A 23,630-nucleotide genomic window follows, 5' to 3' on the forward strand; every position below is an offset into this window, starting at 1 on the left:
AGCTTTGAACTCAAGGTGTTTTCACCACAGGCCTAGCCTTTTTTTTTTTTTTTTCCATGACTGGACACACCAACTCCAACTTAACAACTGCTCTGTGAAGTAGACAAGATAAGGATTATTATCCTTATTTTATACATAAGGAAACTGCTGTTAAGAGAGGTTAGGTGGGGGCAGCTAGGTGGCGCAGTGGATAGAGCACTGGCCCTGGAGTCAGGAGGACCTGAGTTCAAATGCGGCCTCAGACACTTAACACTTACTAGCTGCGTGACCCTGGGCAAATCACTTAACCCCAATTGCCTCACTAAAGAAAAAAAGAGAGAGAGAGAGAGGTTAGGTGATGGAGGAATGAGAGTATGATATTATCATTGGAAATAATATATCTGCTTAAATTTGATATTGAGGTTTTGCATACACTTTTTTTTTTTTGGTGAGGCAATTGGGCTTAAGTGACTTGCCCAGGGTCACACAGCTAGTATTAAGTGTCTGAGGCCGGATTTGAACTCAGGTCCTCCTGACTCCAGGGCTGGTGCTCTATCCACTGCGCCATCTAGCTGCACCCCCTTGAACACTTTTAAAGTGTATGCAAAAGGGCAGCTAGGTGGCGCAGTGGATAGAGCACCGACCCTGGAGTCAGGAGGACCTGAGTTCAAATCCGGCCTCAGACACTTAATACTTACTAGCTGTGTGACCCTGGGCAAGTCACTTAACCCCAACTGCCTCACTTAAAAAAAAAAAAAAAGAAAAGAAAAGTGTTCAGGCGATTGGGGCAACTAGGTGGTGCAGTGGATAAAGCACCAGCCCTGGACTCAGGAAGACCTGAGTTCAAATTTGAACTAAGACACTTGACACTAGCTATGTGACTTCAATCAAGTCACTTAACCCCCCATTGCCCCGCAAAAAAAAACCCCAAATGTTCAGGGGAGATTTACACTTTAGGGAAGAATCCTCCTCTACTGACATCATTTTGTCCACTATTTCAGGAAAGTTTCTTCCCATTTGGGGCACGATCTGTGATTAGTTTAAAGGAAAGAATGCCACAAACAATATTCTAGTCCTTATTGACTTAAAAAGCAAAAACTTAAAAGTGGTGGGCACAGTAAGTTCTGAAATGGTCACTTATCCTTCACATCCATTTGGAATGTGTCACTTGTCTTGCCACAAATATTTTCATGGGTTGGGTCCTCAAATGCTTACTTGGTTATAATAATACTATGTTGTTGATGGAAGAACAATTTATTACAATGATCCAAATAATCATGTTTAAAAAAAATACAACCTTCTAAATATTCCTAAAACTTCTGATGGGAAGAAAAAGCAGCCATCAATCAAATATAAACAACCAAGCTGAAAAATAAATGTCCTTTTAAGACTCAGTTCAGGACTCTGACTAAAAATAGCCTTTGCTGATCTCAACATATTAACGTGAATGTTTAGGTAAGGTGCCACCCCATGCTTCTTGGAAATGACCAGAAAAGAATCCACCCAACTACACACTATTTACATAATGGAATCATTTCTATTTCTGCACCCTTAATCAGTGGCACATTCGATTTATGGGTCTTTGTAGACTACCCGGGTGAAATCACCAAGTCATATTTGGTTAAGAAGTCTGCTGGTCAAATCTGTAAGACTTTGTACACTATCTTCACATTTGGGGGAAGGGGAAATGGATAACACGAGCAGCAAGAAGTATTTTAAAAACTTCTTTATGTTAATTATGCAGAGAACAGAACAAGTCCTTGGGGTCAGAAAGACCTGAATTTGAGCCCTTTCTTGGATACTTGTTAGCTGTGTCAAGTGAGGAGACAAGCCACACCCTCTCTGTGCTTATCTGTAAAATCTTGATAAAAATAGCTTCTATTTTACAGGGCTATTGTGAGGATCAAATGAGTGAATACATGTAAAGTGCTTTGTAAATCTTAAAGTAGGCACCATATAAATACTAGCTGACATTATTATTGTTGTTATTATTATTACTACTGGTAAAAACAACAACAACAAAGCCAAACAAACAAACAAAACACACCCTGATATTAGAACTCAGAGTTGGAAGGATGCTAGAGAAGTTATCCAATCATTCACTTTGAAACCCAGGCCCAGACAGGTTCAGTAACTTGTCCAAGGTCACAAAAAGAAGAAATAGTATCTAGAAATCAAACTCAACTTATCCGACCCCAGATGCAGGATCACAGCGTTAGCCACTAATCTAACGCTATTTGACAGGTCCTTACTAACTGACCCTGGCGCTTATTACAAAAGTATCCTCTGGGCAACAGTGCTGAAGAAGGGCTGGTGATTTCTACTTCTGCATAAATCTTTCACTAGAAAGAGGCCTGAGATTTGGAATCAGAGGATCTGTGTTCAAATCCTGCCTTTGTTCTTCCTGAGTGGGCAAGTCACTTAATTTCTCTAGGCCTCAATCTTTAGTGAGAAGATTGGATCAGCTGACTTGAAGGTATTTTCCTCCTTTAATTCTGGGGCCTTATGACCTTCTCCATGGTTCTTAGAAAAAAACTTGACTTCCTTTCTCCCAGTTTCTCCTTTTCCTATGTAACTATCCACTATTTGCTATGTTGGGGGTATTCATTACAACATATTTGTCCCCTAATAGGTTCAGTTCTAAATCCTCCATTTGACAAACCTCAGCTCTTCGCTGGCCTTGCTATATTGTGCCAGAGTGATGTTAGCATAATAGAATTTCTTCCCAGAGAAACAAAACTTTTTGAACTATAATTGTTTTACTCTTGATGTATTATCAATAAAAGCAATAAGTGCATAATAAAACCTCTATCACCCCAAATGACCTAGGCAGCTCCTAGATAGTCTATAAGCTGCTCCAAATCCAAAAATCTAGGAAATGAATAATTTAATTGTTTATTCTGCCCTGACCATTGTTCTGCTAGTCAGCAAAGATCAGGGAATACAACAGTTTACAACTGATTCATGCTTCCAGGAAAAATAGGGGTTCTTTAACTTTTTTGTGTCATGGACCCCTTTGTCAGGCAAGTAAAACCTATATATAGACCCCTTCCCTCTTTAGAATGTTTTATTGCCTACATTCATAATTGAAGGAAATGTTAAATTGTAGTTAGTGTGAAAATGAAGACATGTATACACACACAGATATATATGTGTGTGTATGTATGTATTTAGGTATGTATGTACCCCCCGAAAAATCAATATATCCATGGACCCATGGACCCTTTGGAAGTCTGGGGTCCCCAGGTTAAGAACTCTTGCTTTTTAAGTGGAGATTAAGGAACTCTGGTGACAGAACATGGATTTGCTATCTGGTGCTAAGAGATACTTGTAATGACCAATGCTTCTCCAGCCAGTGTCCCATTGCTAGCAGGAATCTTTGATTTTAGCTAATGAGGGAGCAAAGGGAGTGGATTCAGTAGTAGGCCTTGGCAAGGAAGGCTTGCCACAATGTTACTTCAGCATCATGGTCAAAGAATCATATCTCTTCTGCTACCATGTTGCCTCACTTTCCCTTAATTATAAACTCTCTCTCTTGCTCCCCTCCTGGGGCAAAGTCTGAAGGAGCAGAGAGTGAGAGTGATGCTATTAAATGACAGTGAAGAGACCTTAAGATATCATCTAGGGGGCAGCTAGGTGGTGCAGTGGATAGAGCACCGGTCCTGGATTCAGGAGGACCTGAGTTCAAATCCAGCCTCAGCCATTTGACACTTACTAGCTGTGTGACCCTGGGCGAGTCACTTAACCCCAATTGCCTCACACACACAGAAAAAAAGATATCATCTAAATCTATCCACCGATTACACAGGAGGAAAATAAGGCAAAGGGAAGTAAAATGATTTTTCCAGTGTCATAGTGCTAATCAGGGAAGAGTTAGGGCTTGAACCAGAACTCACCCTCCAGCCTAGTAATTTTTTTTTTATTATACCACAATATCTCTAGGTAGAGTAGAGGGAAGGACAGGAGTTTTCCTCACTTAGAGAGAATGAGTCAAGGATGCCATTTCCCCCCATTACCACTGTAAATAAACATTCCAGTAGAATGTAAGTTCCTTGAGAGTAGGGATTGTCACTTTTGTATTTTCGTCCTTAAGTGGGAAGTAAATTTGTCAATATAAGAAAACATTTCCTAACAGCTAGAACTATCGAAAAAAGGAATAGACTCTCTAGGGAGATAAGAAGTTCTAGAACATTATGTATCTTTAAGCAGAGACTCAATGATTATTTGATAGGAATGTTTCAAGTTGGTAACTGATCCAAAACTCAATTATGAGATTTTATAATTCTAATTCTTACATCTATAGGACAGACATATTGCTATATTTCATCATTCTAGCCCATAAGCAAAATATATATTTAGCTCATAGGCATAATTATGCCATTATAGGTATTTGCCAGGTAGGATTTTTTTTATTGTCTTTTTACTCAATTATTTCACCAAAATGTTCTAGGGGGGATTAGATTATACCTTTATTTTATTTCAACAGATTAAAATAAAATTATTTCTACAACTAACAACTACCCCAAATCACTAACCATAATGCTAAAGCAATTGAGTATATGCCACTTATTCAGTACCTTGTAACTATCGTAATAAATTACCACATTTGTAGATTACCCCCAAATCCCTTTTCCATTTATTACAAAACTAAACTATCAATATGGGGGGATAAAAAGGTAACCTAATACCGAAGACAAGTGAATGTCAAACAAATGTGTTATCTAACTTTGTTTATTATGGAAAAGAGCATCAGAATCACAAAATGAAATAGTTTTGGCTAAGTTAAACTTGCTGCTTATGAAAACAATTGATGAACTTTTAAAATCTTTTCTCTATTTATGAACTTCACCATCCACAAACACAAATATTTCAATATATATGGCAAAATTCTTGTCACTGATGAGCACTTTATATATATATTTTCTCATTTGATCTTCACAACCACCCTGTGCTAATATAATTCTCATTTGATAGATGAGGAAACTGAGGCAAACAGCAGTGAAGTGACATGCCCAGTATCACACAGCTAGCCAGTGTCTGAGGCCAGATTTCAACCTAAGATCTTTCTGACTCCTGGCCCAGCACTCTATCCCCTATACTACCTAACTGCCTAAAATAGTACTTTAGTGTCTTTGTCTTAAGCAATAAGATGGTATCTATGGAAACTTTTAAGTTCATTTTTAAAGTATTTAATAAGCGTAAACACTGTACTAGTTACTAGAACTATAAAGACAAAAAATAAGAGTCCCTCCCTAAGGTAGTCTTCCTGGTGTATCTACTAGGGTTGAAGTGGTTTCTCAAACCTCCTCTAAAGCAGGCTTCTTAAACTTTTCCCAATCATGACCCCTTTTTTGCCCAGGAAATTTTTACATGGCCCTGGGCATATAGGTATATAAAATAGGTATCCAAATCAAATATTTACTACCAAATTTTCCCAACCCCCACATTCAGTTACAAGACCTCATATGGGGTCACAACCCACACTTTAAGAAGCTTTGTCCTAAAGCAGTGGACTCCAAAATCAAGACCAGGACATAATCCCAAGGAGTAACAACAGTGTTATTCCACTCCATAGACTATCACTGGACATGTCTCCAATACCACACCCCCTGCCTTTGCCCATTATTGTCAAATTTTCTTCACTCTACCCCTTCCCTCTTGCTATCCCCCACTCTTTGGTGGTACAAACTCCTCTCCTCTCCCCTTCTCCACTGAAAGGGGTGTCCTCAGGAGTTTGTAACCTAAGTGAGACAAGAGCACTTGCACCAGTACCTGCAGCTACACAAGCAAAATTCTCCCTCCCCAGAGTAGCCACAACTTGCCCTCTCCTCCCCCATCACCTCATGGTTTTGGCAGGTGCTGGGAATGGGAACCAGGGGTGCTCTCCAGTTTATGGCATGGTTTGTTGTGGGTTTTTTTTTTTGCAGGGCAATGAGGGTTAAGTGACTTGCCCAGGGTCACACAGCTAGTAAGTGTCAAGTATCTAAGGCCGGATTTGAACTCAGGTCCTCCTGAATCTAGGGCCGGTGCTCTATCCACTGCACCACCTAGCTTCCCCTTATGGCAGTTGAACCCTGCCCCTTCCCCTTTTTCATTTTGGTGGATACAGTGAATTGTGCAGAATGAGCATGCATGGCTAGGCTGCAAACTTCTTTGCCTTACCTTTCTCCCCCAAAACTCATCCTTCTAAACTTTCCATTTTCTGGCAAGAATACCACTGTCCTTCAAATTACAGTTTCAAAAACACTGGTATCATCCTCAACTTCTCACTCTCACTCAAGTTCTTTATGATTTGTCAAGTCTCTCCAATCTATACTCTTGTCTACTTAAGCAATCACCTCTCTCCTGAAGCCATAGCTTCCTTCTTGATCTTCCTGCCTCAAGTCTCTCCCTTCTCCAGTACATCTTCTATATAGCTGCTGTAGTAAGTTTCCTTAAGTAAAGATTCCCAACTCAAATCATGCCACTTCCCTCCTCAAATTCCAGTGGCTTCTTACTGACTCTAGGATTTATTTTGTCTTAATCTAATCCTTTTTAATGCTTATTTTGTATAGTTATAAAATACATTTTAAAATTTACATGGGGGGCAGCTAGGTGGCGCAGTGGATAAAGCACCGGCCCTGGATTCAGGAGTACCTAAGTTCAAATCCGGCCTCAGACACTTTACACTTACTAGCTGTGTGACCCTGGGCAAGTCACTTAACCCCCATTGCCCCACACACAAAAAATTTACATGATTACATGTACACTAATACCTGTATAAAATTTGTAAACAAGTTGGAGGTAGTTAACTTTTGTTTTTAAACTGATAGGAGTGTGTGATTTTTAAAAAACGTATATAAAGACCACTGTTCAAGAGCCCTGGACCTGCAATCAGGAGTCCTAGCTTCTTAATATTGGTTTATTATAGCACTGAAATGATCAATAATTGGAGTGGTTAAATATTCAGAATTTCAGGAAAAATGCTGGTATACAGAAAAGCAAACTTATCAAAGGTAGATTCCCCAGAGGCTACTGCTGAATCAAAAGAGCCAATTCCTATACCTGTTATCTCGGTTCTTATCAACATCAAAGTCAGTCTTTAGAGACAGGATCCCTTTGGTATAGAGAGGATTCTGGAGAAAGACTGTCAGGTGGAGTTTCCAGTTTATACCACAAGTTAATAATGTATAAGACCTCTGTAGCATTGTGGATCCAGTCTGCTATGATTCCAAAGACCAAACTGAATCAGAAGAGATAGGGATACATGCCAGGATATGTGCTGCCAAGTGAAGTCCTGAAAACCCACTGAGGGTTGTCTTGGTAGGGGTGGCAATTTCAATTTTTGTTGACAGGATCCTAGTGTGCTTGGGAACATGGAACACTGCAGGTGTTTTCTACCCCATCTCCCACTTCCATCCACACATAAAATACAAAACCATTCCCCTGTTCCAGCTTCCCATTACCAAGATAAAGAGTTCTAAAAATGTTGCTAAGCTCAAGAAGGGGGAAAAGATATATAGAATGTAATATAATATAGAAGATAATTTAAGGAACTGCCAAAAATCCATTATGGTGACCTGTCACCTGTCATAAAACTAAAGACTATTTTCTTTGAATGAGAACTTTAAAAACAAAAAAGTATTTGTAGCCCTACCTACAAGCTAATTATATGTACTTCCACTTCTACTTACTTACATTAAAAAATTTTTAAATAAAAAAAACACACACACAAAAAAAAATACCAAGCAAATCACCTTACCCCAAGATGCTGACGTGCAGTCTATTTTCCTAGAAACATCTGAAAAGTAATTACCAAATAAAAGCTGCCCTTCCAGCATAAAGTGTGCTTGTGGGCATCACTGTGCCTAGGTTTTCCCCCTGGAACCAAATCCTGAGTTTCTGTTTAGAATAACCATGATGTCATGGTACCAAACTAGGGGGAAACAGGAAGAACAGCTTAACAAGGGGAATTTTGAAGGAAGTTTCAGTCTTAGCCCAATGTGTACCTGGCAGAAACAAAAACACAAAACAACACAAAAACTACTATTTTAAAGGATCTCATTTACCCTGTGTGCATTCAGTAGGACATACACATTCAAGCACAATCTCTCATCACTAAAAAAGTTTAGCCCAAATAAATATATTATAAATGATGAAGTTTTAAGACATTAAAACTTAAAACTGAGTTAAAAACTTGTGCATCACTCTGTTTTGTTTTGGGGTTTTGTCCCTTTTTTGGTCACAGGAATGTCCTCACATCCAAATAAATGACAAAGTGGAGATTCAAAGCAGGGCTGCATACATTGAAGCTCAAATTACATCCAAACCTTATACAAAGAAAGTGCTACCCTCCCCCCAAAAAAGGCAATAGAGAAGGAAGGGACAAAACCAGAGCCTGGTAGCTTTAAATGAAAAGATCCCCACCCTTTACTCCTTCGGAGTCTAGAATTTCTGCACGTGAAATGATGCCAGGAGCAAGAAACCAGGAAGCCAAAAAGAATGTTTTTTATACCAAAAGGCGGAGGGGTCAGTGGGACCAGAACTACCAATGAATGGACAAGGCAACAAGAAAAAGGCCAGTGGTATGAGGTGGTGTGACATGCTAGTAAAGGAAAGGGGAGGAGCAGACTTTTGGAGAAACTGTGAAAGCAACTTGAAAACATAAATCACTCAGCTGCCCAAATATAAAAAGTTTCACCATCTTGAAGACTTGCTTCACAAACTGGGGGCTGGGTAGAGGGGAAACAGTAAACAGTTTAGTTTAATAGAAGAGGGTAGAAGGGAAGTTCTAAAATTCCCATAGAAACTCTTTAGATAATATTTGTAAAGCACTTAGCACAGTGTCTGGCAAATAGTAGACACCATAGAAATACCATGATTTTTTCACCTGTGGATGCACCCGTCATTTCAATATACAACAAAAAATACTAGGAACCAATAGTTGTGGAAGATACTCATTTCTTTTTCTTCCTCTGCCTAAAGGGAAAAGAAGACATGTACATTCTCTAAACTTACCTACCCATTTCAATTTTTAAATTTTATGCTAAGTTAATATATTCACTCTTCACCTTCAAATAAAGCACAAAGAATGAAACCAATCCAATTTATTTACTTATCAAAAAGAATTAGTTCTATTCTTAGCAAAAGGCAAGCATCTTTAAATGGCATCAATAGGCTTTTAATTTAAGATTTGAAAAGTTATGGGTTTCTTTCAGCTATTTCAGGGTCATTTATTACTCTCCCTGGGGGCTGACTGACCATGATGCATCTCTGGAGAAAACTACTCACAACCAGAAGCAGACACAGCTATGTGACTCACTGTTTGTCTTAAATGCTGTGCAAACCACCTGACTTTAAAAATCATGGGAAATCTTTGGAAAATGATCCATCTCAGTCAGGACAAGAGAATACAAAAAACATTTATCTTCCAACTCTAACAAAACAATACATGTTGAGTTCTGCCATTATTAATACCTGAATGACAACAAGCCTGAATAGGCACATTATCTTATTGTCTGAAACTCTTTAGAACACCCAGGTTTACTTAGAAAGCAGGCACATGGGGGGGGGGGGGGGGACCAACATCCAGACACGGAATAAAACTGAACATTTTATTTCAACATCAAAGCACATGGATGAATTTTTCTGTCAATTCAGTCTATGATTGAACTCTCCTTGTTTTTTCCTAATCAGCCACTGGAGGAGTTCCAACTTCAAATTTAGTTTAACTAATAAGAAAAGATATTGAGAAATAAAGTATAGTTTCTAAAAATAGAAGGATACTTTCTGTTTGACAGTGAAGAGCATGGTTTGACTCATGAAACTCTTAGAGTTTTCTCCTGTGAAGAGTCTCATAATTTGACTTCCAAGAACCAAGAAACCATCACACCAAAGTGGTTCTCATTCCTATGACTTAAGAAAGGAGTCATTTCACTGATGTTCACAATCAGTTCTAACAGTGACAGTAACACCTTTCTCTAGAAATCAATGAAGGTACACCCACAAAAGGCAGAAATGGCAAGAGACCTAAATAGCTAAAACTGAAAATTACAGAAGAATTTTTTTAATAAGTAGGAGGAGAGGTAGCATGGCATAGTAGATGGGAGAACCAGCATACCTTGGTAAAGGCCAAGTTTTTTTAATGGCATACCCCGATCATTAAAAAAAATTGGGGTAAGGGGCACAATCTGATATTTACTTTTATTTCTAAATATACTTATAAATTAAACATGTATACATTCTAAAACATACATAAAGTTGAAATCTAAAAAGATGAAATAAAGATAAACAATATTTTTAAATATTTCCTTTAATTTTTATTAATAGTACAGAAATACTTTTGTTCTTACTAAAATTATAAATGGAAGGGCAGAGTAGCGAGCATAGAAGACCTCTGGGAATTCCCTTTACCAGCAGTCCTCAAAGTATGGACCAGATCGCTGGGGATCCCAAGAACTTTTCAGGGGGTCAGTGAGGTCAAAATTATTTTTGTACTAATATTTAATAAAATTAATTTTAAAGACTTTTTAAACCAAGACATTTTAATTTCTATTATAGTAAATATTGATAGCTATAAATCCAGATAAACAAAAGCTTTTGGGAGTATTCTCAAAAAAAGGTGAGTTATAAAAAGGATCTGAGGCCCTATTAACAAGGGAATCACAAGTTCAGTTTCTATACCTAAAAACAATTATAATTATCTTTTTAGAGAGAGGAATGTGAATGATCATGCTTCATTACTTAAAAAACAAATATGTATGTTCTAGGGAATAAAATGCACTTCTAAATAATGATTAAGTAAATAATTATTCAGGCACTTTGCTCAACATAGCTTGGCAAACGGGTAATTTTAAAAAATATTTTTCTTTTAAATTAGAAGATATACAATATAACAATCAAATAATGGGTCCTAATAGTCATTAAACTCCAGATTTTCAGTAGGAATCTTAGTTCTCTGTGTATACATGTTCATCACATGTAATACAAAACACATGAAAGGAAATTGTCTCTGATTTCAACTCACCAAAGTTTCCATAGTTAATAAAAATTTATTAAACAACTACTATATGCCAGATGCTATGCTAAGCAATGGAGATAGAACAGCAAAGAGGCCAGTGTCCGTGAATCCCAGTGGTTCTGCCAAATGATGGTATAATCACCTTAATTTCCTAGCCATATTTGATTATTTTTGTTGTATTTTTGTATGAGTGTAAAGAACAGTAAGGGGAGTGACGAATATAAGAAAGCTGGAAAGGAGGCTAGTGCCAAGCTATGCAGGTATTTAAATGCCAAACAGAAGAATCTAGTTTCAATCCTAGAGTCAACAAGAAGCCAATGGAGTTCATTGACTAAGGGGGAAGTGATATGATCAGACTTGACCTTTTAGAAAATCACCTGGGCTAGTATGTGGAGGATGGATTGGAGTGGGGAGAGATATGGAAAGATTAAATCAAAGGTCACTGAAATAGGCCAGGTAAAAACTGAAGAGGTTTTTTGGTTTGGTTTGGTTTGGTTTGGTTTTGTTTTGTTTGTTTGTTTTTTACTATGGATGGCTGCATAAATGGAAAGGAGGGAGCAGATGTGAAAGATGGAGAGATAGACAACACAAGACTTGGCAACTATGTGGATATGTTGGGTGAGGAAGAGAGGGCAGCTGAGAGTGACATTGTTAAATGTGGGTGACCAGAAGAATGGCACTGCTCTCAATAGAAAGAGGAAAATTCAGAGGGGCAAGTTTTTTGGGAAGGGAGATCTGCAAAGCAGATTGTTATCCATCCATGCCTTCTCATCCTCTGCAACTCATTCTGATCCATTCAGAACACCTCACCTAGGAGAGGTAGAAGGCTGGCTTTAGAATCAGGTGACTTCTGCTGAAGTCCTGTTGTAGACACATACTGTCTATATGACAAGCCCTTGGTGCCTTGGGCAATTCTCTAAGACTATAAATTCCTGAGGTATTCCAAAGGGAATTCCCTAGGCAGATTAAATCACAAGGCCCAACAAAAAATAAGAAAAAGGCATAAATCTGAGCAGCTAGGTGACACAGTGAATAAAGCACTGGCCCTGGATTCAGGAGGACCTAAGTTCAAATCTAACCTCCAACACTTCACACTTACTAACTGTGGGATGTTGGGCAAGTCACTTAACTCTCATTGCCCCCCCAAAAAAAGTTTTAAGAAAAAAAGAAAAGGCATACATTGATGACGTTAATAATTTGTTTAATCATCAGCATAGTACATCAAGAAAAAAGCTGGATTTGGGGCCAGAGGACTGAGGATTCAAATGCCATCTTCGTCACTTACCAGGTATTCAAAAAGTATTTATTAAACAACTACTATGAGTCAAACACCATGCTAGGTGCTAGGGATACAAGTTCCAACTCTAAAGACATTTATATTTTCTTGGGGAAAACAACATGTTCACATAGTAATCTGTACAAAATAAATACTAGCAGCTGGGAGAATTAAGAAAGACCTCATGGACATTAAAGGAAGTGAGGGATTCTAGCTTCCTTCAAGAGACAGAGAGGAGTTTATATTTTATCCTAGAGAGAATAGGGACCACTGGATCAGGGAAGTGCCACAATCAGGTCTATAGTTTAGGAAAATTCCATTGGCAGGTTCGTGGAGAAAAAAATGGTGTAGAGTGAGACTCTAGACAGGGAGACCATTTAGAATAGTCCAAGCAAGAAGGGACAAAGAGTCTGAATTAGGGTGGTGGCCATATGACTAAAGAAAAAGGGATGGATGTTAGAGATGTTGTGGTCCTAAATAATACTACTTTGGTAAACCTGGGGGACTAGAAGGCTGGACAGCTAATAAGGAAGATCAGGAGAGTGATGAGTGTGAGGAAAAATAAAGGGAGTTCTGTACCTGCAGAACATTCAGTTTGGTCAGATCGAACTGAAACCCAGAGAGAATGGGACTAAATACACAGATCTAGGAGTCATCTGCATAGCTGACCCACCATAGCTGACAAGATCATGAAGAGTTTGTAGAGAAGAGGAGGATGCCCTGAACAAAACTTTGGGGATACCAAGAGTTAGAAGGAAGGATTTGCATGAAAATTCAGCAAAGGACACTGAGATCCAGTGGTCAGGCATGTAGGAGAATAAAGAGAGAGCAGGGTCACAAAAAACCCCAAAAGTAAAAATATCCAGGAGGAAAGGATAATTAACTCCACAAGGATTAGGATAGTCAAATGCTACAAAGAAATCAGGAAAAATGAGAACTGAGAAAAAGCCATTGGATCTGGCAATTAGGAAAACAATGTTATTATATATACATACATATGAGCACACATACATAAAATGATAAATGAGAGAATTCAGAGAAGCATGAATTTTTATGAATTGATACAGAATGAAGTAAGCAAAACCAGAAAAATGGCATATATAACAACAACCTTAAGTGGAAAGGACAATAAAATAAAATTGAATGCTATAAAAATATAATGACCAAACTTGGCCAGAGAGGAGCTGAAAAAAACATCTCTCGGTTCAGTGCAGAGGTGTGGAATACCACATCTGCCATCAAAAACAACTGATGTATTGGTTGGGTCTGCTGAACTTTTTTCTTCTCTCTTTTTAAATCTTTGTTAAATGAGATGGCTTGCTGGGTTAGGGAGGGGGCAGGGATATATTTGGAAATGAAAGTGATACAACAACAAAAGTTATCAATAAAATAACTTTAAAAGAAAGAGATCTGTGTTAACTTTGGAGAAAGCCATTTCAGTTGAATGAAGGCAGATTGCAGGGAGTTTCAAAGTGACTGACGAAAATTAAGGCAATGAGTATAGAAAGCTTTTTGGTTTTGTTTTGTTTTTTTCAGGAGTTTGGTGGTCAAAGTGAGGTGAAGTTATCAAATAATGGCTTTAGGGAATGGTAGAGATTTTTTTCATTATTTATCTTATTGTTAATTTATAGAATAAAATAAGCATTACCATAACATAGTATGATTTTTTTTAAAAAAGGTAATTGATCATGAAACTGCAAATCTATTTATGTACAACTTTCTATTCCTTTTAAATATATAATAAAGTTATCATGGCAATGTAGGCATCAGGAAAAGAGTCAAAAGACTGGAAGGAATTGAAGCTGATAATGAGCAGGACTGATCATAATATACCAGAGGAGAGGAAAGGGGATAAGATCGATGAAGGGTACAAGCAGAGAAGTTGATCTTGGCTAGGACATCTTCATCAGAGATTAGAGCACAGGTTGGAGAAAATGTGTGACAAATCAATTACACTGTCTGGGCTTTATTAGTTTCCTCATCTATAAAATGAAGGGATTAAACAAGATGACCTCTAAAGTCCCTTCCAACTTCAAAGATCCTATATTTTTTCAGGACATCAACTTAATCTTCAACAGAAAACCTCACAGTTCAGATAGTTTTCCCTAAAAAATGGCAATTATCTCCTAATTTAAACAGAGCTAAAGCCAAAGATAGATCTATAACTTTCTTTCTTTCTTTTTTTTTTAGTGAAGCAATTGGGGTTAAGTGACTTGCCCAGGGTCACACAGCTAGTAAGTGTTAAGTGTCTGAGGCTGGATTTGAACTCAGGTACTCCTGACTCCAGGGCTGGTGCTCTATCCACTGAGCCATCTAGCTGCCCCGATCTATAACTTTCTAAAGACAAATAAAGAGAACTATTATTCTTGATCTTTTGGAACCAAAAAGGGAGTAGAAAAACCTCCTCTCTATTGAAGCTTGCATACACAATATTTATTCCTAGGGATAGGGACTGGAACTGATTTCAATGTCTTAGGGAACTCTTTACACCAATGTAGGTTAGCATTTTTCCTACAATTTATAGTCTTAGACAATTGTGTGGAATATTTAAACAAGGGCCACATGCTTCATACTGACTGAGAAAACTACGTGTGTGTGTATTTTAAAAAATTATTTATTTTAAGTATTTCCCAATTACATTTTAATCTGGTTCTATCACACTCTGGCATAAGTGTAGGCTGCATATAGCCCCAGGTTTCATGTCTGACACCTCTGCTCTAGAACACTGAGATGTTAAGTTAGTCAGTCAATAAATATTTATTAAGCTCTTGATGTGTTCCAGGCACTAGGCTAAATGCTGGGAATACAAAGAAAGGCAAAAGACAGTCCCTGATTTTAAGAAGCTCACAATCTAAAGGGGGAAACAACATAAAAACTATGTACAAACAAGATACATACAGGATAAATACAGGATAATACAGGATAAATTGGAGATAATCAACAGAGGGAAGGAAATAGAATTAAGGGCTATGAGGAAAGGCTTCTTCTAGGTATGATTTTTTACCTGGCAAGGGTCATACAGCCAATATATGTCAAAGGCAATACCTGAATCTTCTTTGCTTTGAGGTCAGCTCTATATCCATTACTTAGGCTGTCTTTTAACTATACCCACTGAGTCACTCAAAATCACACAGTTCTTACACTCACATTTAAGGGATTAATTAATATCTCTTCCTATCTAAACTTTTACCTAAATCATTACAGATTGATGATTCAAAGATCTAGAAGTCATCTAATCCAACCCCCTAATTTTAAGTGACCTGCCCAAGGTCATAGTTTGACCTTGGATTAAAAATAATCAAGAAGTTCCATTGGCCTAACTGGGTAAACACTTGCAATAATTTTGGTAAACAGTTTAAAAATACTTCCTGTCTGACCAGTTTAAAGAAGTTTTGAACAAAAAGGAAAATTAAAGAATACTAAATGCCAGTCAGAGATCCTGAAAAAAGATGCTCTTAAGGCATCACATTCAGAATTGAGACCATCACAAGAGTCCAGAAATAGCCAAGGAGAGCCAGGAAGGGAAAGTTCCTTTGGCACTGTCTCTGGGGAGAAGCAAATGAATGCCTCTTATCTGCCTGGCTGCCTTAGAATCAAAAAGTTCTCCTTACATCTAACCTAAATCTCTCTTGCTGAAATTTAAACCCCATTCCTTTCTTTTTTCTTTTGCCATATATTCAGTGGAGATAAGAGCTCAGCTCTTATGGTAATTTGAGGGGGGAATGGAAATGAATTGTTCAAGTTCTCACATGAGTTAAGGCAGAAACCAGAATGGTCTTTGACCTTGTTCCTCCTGAATGAATAATTACCTTTTGGGATCACTTTCACTGAGGAGAAGTGGCACTCCTTTCTAAAAATAAAACTGTGAGATGGATCTACAAATAAATGTGGCCTTCTGCTGCCTTCATGACTGGTGCATAAAATGAGTCGTGAAAAGAACTTTCAAATCAACATAATAACCTTATATTTGACAAGTGTAAAGACTTAATGGGTTAAGGATCCATTGTATGATAAAAATTATTGGAAAGCAGTATGGCAAAAACTGGGCATAGACCAATATCTTACACCATTTACCAAGATAAGGTCAAAATGGATATGTGGCCTAAACCTAAAGAGAGATATTACAAGAAAATCTGACTCTATATTCCTAGGCAAAGATACTAGACTAGTTTGCATTTTTTTCTCCTGTGTGTATCCACTTTACAGATGAGGGGTTAAGTGACTTGCCCAGGGTCACACAGCTAGTAAGTGTCTGAGGCCAAATTTGAACTCAGATCTTCCTAACTCCAAGCCTGATGCTCTAACCACTACACCAGATAATGCCTACCTGCTTTCCCTGTTTTCACATATGAGGAAAGTAAAGCTCAGATTGGATATAACATCTAACCTATCACACAGAAAATGTCAGAGCCAAAATTTGAACCCAGTTTTTCTGACTTCCAAGATCACCAATGCCCAAATTTCTTCTAGTACTGATTCCTGAATGAAAAATTTTCTGTCTTCAGAGCATGTAAGTTTGAAGGGATTTCAGAGGCCACTTAGTTCAATCTGTACATAAAGAATTCCTTCTATTACATATTAGCCAAGTAGTCATCCAGTCTTTTCCCGAAAGCTCCTAGAGAAACAAAACCCACCCAGATAGAAGGACTGGCTATTTCACTTTTGTATAGTCCTAATTGTTGGGAAGTTTTCCTTACTCCAAACCACAAACCTTTCTCTACAACTTCTACCCCATTGTCGGGGTCCTGCCCTCTTGGTCTAAAAGCTGGATCAGACTAGTTCCTCTCCCAGACATTAGGCTTTCAGATACCTGAAGAGAGAAGAGGTATTATGTCTTCTCCATTCTAACCAGCCAAACTTTCTGCAAATGAAATTTAAATCCACATGGGGGGTTTGAAATCCCTGTACTATCACAAGAATTTTTCTCTGGATATTTTCCCATCTTATGAATCTCCTTCCTATGCATGGCACCAGAACTGAAAGTAATACTCCAGATATGGTCTGAGTTTTCTAGGACTATCACTTCCCTTGTTAAAGACATTAATACCTCTCAACACACCCTAATATCAAGTTAGGTCCTTTAATTTGGAGGGAGGAAGGGTTTAGAAAAGGGAAAGGAGGTCAGTAATGGAGAGGAGAGGAGAAGGGAGGAGAGGAGAAGGGAGGAGAGGAGAGGGTGGTGGAAGCATTTTATTTGTTTGCATGCATGCTCTTTCCTCCTTTAGATTATATACTCCTTGAGGGCAGGGACTGTCTTTTGCCTCTTTTTGTATACCTAGAGCTTAGCACAGTGCCTGGCACAAAGTAGGTACTTAATGTTTATTGATTGAATGACTGATTTCAAGCACAATCCTTTTCTGCTGGACTTTAAATATGGAAATGTTCTACCTTCTATACATCAGATGTTAATGTTACTGTTCTAGCCTTCCTAAGGAACAGTTCTTATTCTTTTTGTTCTCCTCTTTCCCCACTATAGCTAAAAAGCCAAAACTTTATTGTCTTCGCCCCAATCTTAGCTCATTTTGAGATTTACTCATCCTGCCTCTACTCTTACTGCTCTGTGTCATGCTTTGTGTTCCTTCTTTTCTCCCTGGGTTTGCTTCCATCTTCAGGACTTTTTGTTTGTTTCCAGGGCCTGTACTCTATCCACTGCACCACCTAGCTGCCCCAGAATTTCATTCTTGACTGCCTCTTTTTCCTTCTTGGTCAACTTCCCCTGCAGAATTTTAGTTAGTGGGGTCCTACCTGTCTGTCCTTTGAACCTTTTGGAATTTGCTCACCAAAAATCTAGGATCCATGTTAAACTAAGGCCCCATTTCCTCATTTCTAGTAGGTCAGAAAACTAACATTTACATTCAATTTTTTTTTCTCCATTTGAGTGATGAGAAGTCATAATATGCATTGAGTTCAATGTTCTAGTTCATTTATATCTGTAAATAGTTGGAAAATTATTTAAAACCAGCCAAGATCTTTATTCATTTCACTACCAGTAATTAAAAGACCAAGCAAGCTGCAAAATGAAATCACTTAAAATCACTGGCTTAAAAATCTTGCTAAAAATATGCTGCTTTATTAAAAGGATACAGAATTTTTCATATGTAAGTTTCTAAAGAATTTTCCCCTTGAGGCAGTTTGTAAATGTTGCAAGGTATTGCTAGAGCAACTTAGTTGAAACCTATTAACAAGTTAAGAATTGTAATGCTTTTTAAAAACTACTGTTAGACATCAGAGGGCATAGTTTCATTTTTCTTTATGAGAAACTGTAAAAAATGATCCCCTTCAAATTGGGAGGAAAAAAGGCTCAGAGGGCTTTATGTTCTCTGTGGCAAGATGCCTCATGCAGCTGTCTCATCTACCAGAGGAGAAGAAAGGATAAGGAGTAGAGGATAGAAGAGATGTTGTGTGTTCTTTTCCTTCCTGGTACTTCATTTGAGAGCAGAGACATGGAGAGACTATGAAATCAGGAATTCTCTGAGGTGCTGGAAGCAACACAGAGGCACTTTGATACCAAATTCGTCAGACAATATGGAAAAGGGCAGCAACTAAGGTCGAAGCAAAGAAAAGCTCAGCTCTTCAATAGCCCCTGAAGGAGAATCCCTAGGGAGAAGGCTGAATTACCAACTAGAATATCAATTCAATTTGGGGAACTTTGGTGAATGGATCAGCTTAAATCTTATACAGATCAATAGCTCTTAAAGTGAACATGACATAATAGTAAAAAAAGAAAAACACCAACCCACTCTAATATTTATATTAATGTCCCCAAGCAATCAAGAAAAAGAGAAAATAAGTTAATGATATACTATTTATAAAAGTAGAAAAATACATAGCACATATTAGAAAAACTCAGGGGCAGCAAGGTGATACAGTGGATAGAGCACCAGCCCTAGATTCAGGAGGACCTGAGTTCAAATCCTACCTCAGACACTTGACACTTACTAGCTGTCACTAGTAAGTTACTAGCAAAACAAAACAAAAAACAAAATAAAACTTAACTCAGGGGCAGCTAGGTGATGCAGCAGATAGAGCACCGGCACTAGAGTCAGGAAGACCTGAGTTCAAATCTCACCTCAGACACTTGATGCTTATTCTAGCTGTGTGACCCTGGACAAGTCACTTGACCTTGATTACCAAGCACTGGATTTGAAATTAGGGGACCTGGGTAGGAATCTTGGCTCTTTTTTTTTATTATTATTATTAATTGGAAAAATCACTTACTCAGAATATATGGGTTCAAGAAGCATTTATTAAGTATCTACTATTTACCAGGCACTGTGCTAATGACAGACAAAAATGAAAAAGTCTTTTGTCCCTAAGGAACCTTTTTTTTTCCAAGAGAAAAAACATGGACACATAATTTACAAGATGTGGAATCTGGGCTGAGTTCTGAAGGTTGGGTTTCTAGAATGCAGAAGGAAGAACATTTCAGGCACTGGAAAAGGTACAGAGGGTACGGAAAGTCAAATACTGGGAGCAACAAGTAAGGAAGTTGGGCCAGAATGTAGAGTATATGAAATCAGACTAGGCTGTAGGGAGATTGTAAAAGGCTTAAGCATTCAAGGATTTTGCATTTTATCTTAGAAACAAAAGGGAATCCCTGAATCTTTTTGAGCAAATAAGTGACATGGTCAGACCAGGGCAAGAAAAAAGATGGGATAAGTAGGTTTTCTGGAGTAACCTTTAAATCAAGAAAGAGATATGGAGACAAAGTCATTTAGGTGATAATTACATTTAAAGGGTGTAAAGTGCCAACTAGAGACCTCCCTCACAATCCTGTGACAAAGATGAGAATACAAATATAGAGTAAGAGGGTGGTGGGGAACAGGTATCTTACAATCACAAAGGAGGGCTGAATGTACAAACTCATATATACACAGATTGCAATGTAGAACTGCTGACTGATGATTAACTACATTAAACTCAAGAAGGAAAGAAATGGGGAGACATGGACGGTTTAAGAGGGAGGGCAGATTGAGAGAATAGTCACGAGCAAAACAAAATTGTGATTTTATATATAAAAATGCATTTTTGTAAGTTAAATCCTATTTTAATTGCAGTGGAGGAAGAGGATACTTAAAAGAATCCTGCTATCAATGCTTTGTAATGCAGATAATTCACCTCCGAATTTATGTGTTCCATATGTTCATGTTTTCATAATCTCATAAAGCAGAGCAGACTTGTAAAAGTCATTTCTTGACACTTGCTGGGGAAATTGCCTTCATGAAAGAGTGCACTGTGAGAAGGAAAAGAAATGAGAGGGATGCACTTTTAATACCTTTCATATAACAAATGATATCTGAACATATCTAAGGAACATACATGGTGGCATTCTCCAATGATCTCAGATGTTTTTTAAAAAGACATTCAAAAGGTAGACACATAACCAAGGAAGAATACAGAAGAGTGACAGTACAAAATATAGTGCAAAAATACTACCGGAGGGGCAGCTAGGTGGTGCAGTGGATAGAGCATTGGCCCTGGAGTCAGGAGTACCTGAGTTCAAATCCAGCCTCAGACACTTAACACTTACTAGCTATGTGACCCTGGGCAAGTCACTTAACCCCAATTGCCTCACTAAAAAAAAAAATACTACCAGAAAGGTACTTATCTTGGATATCACTTCCCTGTTAATTATTTTTGCTCTGTCATACTCCTTGGCAAAGAAAACAGATGAAATATAGGAATCAAGCAGCCCTGCCTTTATCTCTGTACTCAGTTACCTTTTCCTCATCTGTCCAAAGCAAAGCAAAGGTTCCATCCCTTCTCTAAGCCTCCTTCTTGGATCCCCCCATGGCTCCCATCATTTCCACCCCTGTTACAGTGCCTCCTTGCTAGTAAGAATCAGATCAAGGATAGAATTTGCTTTGGTTGGTATTGGTGTTGTCTTGTTGGTATTGGTCAGGGACTTTTCTACTTAGCTTCTTTCCTGAGTTTTGTTTCCTGTGAACTTCTGTGTATCTCAATTGCTATTCTTTCATTCATAACTTCTTTCTATGGCATCTTGCTTGGGAGATATAGACATAAGATGGATAACAGAATGCAGGGCCAAAAAGAACTCAGAAGATTAGAATGATAGGTAAAATCGAACACAGAGAAATTTCAAGAGGGAGAAATAGAAAGTTCTGCACTTGGGTTCAGTATGTCAAGTGACCAATTATGTTAGCAGGAAAAACTATCTGAATAGCAGTTTTTGTGAAAAAAGACAAGTAATTTTAGTTAATTGCAAGCTCAATATAAACCTACAGGGTCAAGTGACTACATAGAAGGCTAATCCAAGTTCAAGCTACATTAAAAGTATAGTATACAGAACAAGCAAAATAAGAGCAGCACCATGGTTTGTTTTGTTTTGTTTGGGCAGGGCAATGAGGGTTAAGTGACTTGCCCAGGGTTGCATAGCTAGTGTCAAGAGTCTGAGGCCAGATTTGAACTCAGGTCCTCCTGAATCCAGGGCTGGTTCTTTATCCACAGCACAGCACCATGTTTTTTGCTTGTCCAGCCACACTAAGGTGTTACATCCTGGTCTGGTCATCATATTTGAAAGAGAAACATTTACAAACTTGAGAGTCCCCAGAGGGTGTCATTAGTTTACTCAGAGGACTCTATAAACAATATCTTATAAGAAATAGTTATGTAACCCCGGTCCCAAGGCCCATTGGTATGGAACTCTCTCCTTACTGGTGGAGATGAATGCCCAGCCTTGAGAGAGAGGTGGGGCAGAATTGTTGAGAGAGTTTCTGTTCCTAGCCAATCCCCTTCTGGGAACTTTCCAAGTAAGACTCCCAACCAGTGACCTCTAGGCAGTCTCTAAAAGAGTCTTCTTCAAGCATCAAGCAGGCTTCAAAATTCAAGAGAGAAGATGGAAGAAGCTAACTCTACTTCAGGTTGTTGAAAGAAAAGACTCTGGAAAGATACGAATGGAGCTGACAGTCTCCATCTTGTTCCTATTCCCAGCTTGCTATTCTAGAGACTTCAGGGAGTTTTCCCCCATGTGAGATCTGGGACACTCCTCTCCTGGTTGAGCTGAGTTGTCTTTCTCCCAGTGGGAGAGCTCCTTCACCTTGTATTGTCTGGTATATATTTTCCAATGTAAACATTTTTCTGATTTTTTTTTTTTGCTACTGATTTGGATAAATTACTTTCTTTGCTTTTTACTATGTGTGTTCATTGTGGAATGGGTATTTGGTGGGAAAGAGGTAAAGCCTTGGACATAGAGCTGGTGATCCCTTTTCCTCCCAAAATGACAAAGTGATCAGAAGTTAGATAGAACCCAACCATATCCTGTAGACAAAATAACTTAATAAAGCAGACATATATACTTCTACTCTACTATGGCCTCTCCTTAGGAGAGCAAAGTGGTAGCCTCTGACCCAAACCTCCTGCTTCCCCGCTCCTGGAAGGAATGAAATTCCCTCTTGGAGAAAAGGCTAGAGATGTCCACTCTGCCTCCTTTTGAGCCACACAATGACAGGTCTCCTGCCACAAGTGGGTCTTACCACACAGGTGGAACCCTCTCCACATATCACTATAGTTAAATGAGCTGGAGATATTTAATCTGGAGAAGAAAAGCCTTCTGGATGATAAGATAGCTGATTCCAAATATTTAAAGAACTCAATGTCATGTGGAGGAGTGATTAGATTTATTCTGTTTGGCTCCAGATTGGAGGACTTGGATCAATGGATAGAAATTACAGGGTGATAGACTTTTGCTCAATAAAAGGAAGAAAATTCTAATAATTAGGGCTTTCCAGTAATGGAATTGGCTTTGTTAGGTTGTGAATTCCCAACACCCCAGATGCAAAAAAGAGCTCAACAGGCTAGAATGATAAATCATATCTAACACAATTTAATTTAAGATGGACAGATATAAAGCCCTACATTTAGGTTTTTTAAAACCACACTAAGTTGGTCAGTCATCATACATTTATTAAGTGCTTACTGTGTCCTAGGCACTGTGCTAAGCATTCTGGATACAAAAAAAAAGAGGCAAAAGACAGTCCTGCCTTCAAGGAGATCACAATCTAATGAAGGAATACGATGCATACAAAGAAGCTGAAAGTTGAGGGGAGTGGGGAGAGGTATCCAGTACAAGGGCATGATGAAGTCTTGATTATTAGAGCATTCAAGTGGTCTGGATGAGGATCTGCCAGACATGTCATAAAGGGGACTCTTGAGATTTAATAGCTCTATATGAAGATTTACTGGTAGACTAGGACAGCCAAAAATAGCATTACCATAACACACTCAGCACATTGGACCAACCCAGTAAGAAATCAGTAAATTCCTCATGACCCACAAGTTAGCCAATACTGAGGACTAGTCAGTCAAAAACTAACCTCATCCTCCAAATTTATTGTTCAAAAGGTCCATCCCTCAGAA

General features: G+C 38.3%; 1 protein-coding gene across 1 annotated transcript in view; it reads right to left on the minus strand.

The window, feature by feature from the left end:
• STK38L (serine/threonine kinase 38 like) overlaps positions 1-20,486 on the minus strand; it is a 74,613-nt gene extending 54,127 nt beyond the window's left edge. Inside the window, exon 1 of the mRNA XM_043968554.1 lies at positions 20,373-20,486. The gene's annotated coding sequence lies outside the window, so the exon portion shown is untranslated. The remainder of the gene's footprint in view (positions 1-20,372) is intronic.
• Positions 20,487-23,630: the final 3,144 nt, after the last annotated feature.

The sequence above is a fragment of the Dromiciops gliroides genome, chromosome 5, assembly GCF_019393635.1.
Source record: "Dromiciops gliroides isolate mDroGli1 chromosome 5, mDroGli1.pri, whole genome shotgun sequence".
In the NCBI taxonomy this organism is placed as follows: Eukaryota; Metazoa; Chordata; class Mammalia; order Microbiotheria; family Microbiotheriidae; genus Dromiciops; species Dromiciops gliroides.